Genomic DNA, 854 nt, shown 5'->3' with positions numbered 1-854 from the left:
TAGTACCCACCAACCGGTACTAAAGGTCCCCCATACCAGGGCGTGAGCTCACGCCACGTGGTGGCACTTTAGGGCGAGCTCACGCCACGGGCTGGAGTAGTCAGAGGGATGGGTGACCGGTCGGGAAGTTAGATGATTTGAAATGAGTGATCCACACTTGAGCAGTTAAGAGAGGTGATTAGAGACTAAATTTACCAAATAATTCAGAAAAATTAAGAATCGAAAAAAAATAATCAAAAAAAATTTCCAAAAATTTCAAAAAAAAATTCAAAAAAAAACCTTTAGTACCGGTTGGTAACACCAACCGGTACTAAAGGTCCCCCATACCAGGGCGCGAGCTCACGCCACGTGGTGGCACTTTAGCGCCGGTTCGTGCCGAACCGGTACTAAAGGGGGGGGGCTTTAGTGCCCACCAATTAGTGCCGGTTATGGAACCAGCACTAAAGGCCCTTACGAACCGGTTTTAAAAAAATCAAAAAAAAATTCCAAAATTTTCAAAAAAAACCATTTAGTACCGGTTGGTAACACCAACCGGTACTAAAGGTCCCCCATACCAGGGCGCGAGCTCACGCCACGTGGTGGCACTTTAGCGCCGGTTCGTGCCGAACCGGTACTAAAGGGGAGGGGGCCTTTAGTGCCCACCAATTAGTGCCGGTTATGGAACAGGCACTAAAGGCCCTTACGAACCGGTTTTAAAGCTCCGTTTTCTACTAGTGAGTATAAATAGAGCCTTGATAAACTTAATAAAACATTGTTTTTACAATGGGAATACATGTCATTCAAAAATAATATTCTTCAAGAAATGGGCCTCTATCAAACGAGCGCCTTCAAGAACTTCTTCAAAATAGTGCTCG

This window comes from Triticum dicoccoides, chromosome 1A, assembly GCF_002162155.2.
Source record: "Triticum dicoccoides isolate Atlit2015 ecotype Zavitan chromosome 1A, WEW_v2.0, whole genome shotgun sequence".
Classification (NCBI taxonomy): domain Eukaryota; kingdom Viridiplantae; phylum Streptophyta; class Magnoliopsida; order Poales; family Poaceae; genus Triticum; species Triticum dicoccoides.
Note: the sequence above shows the minus strand (reverse complement) of the source record.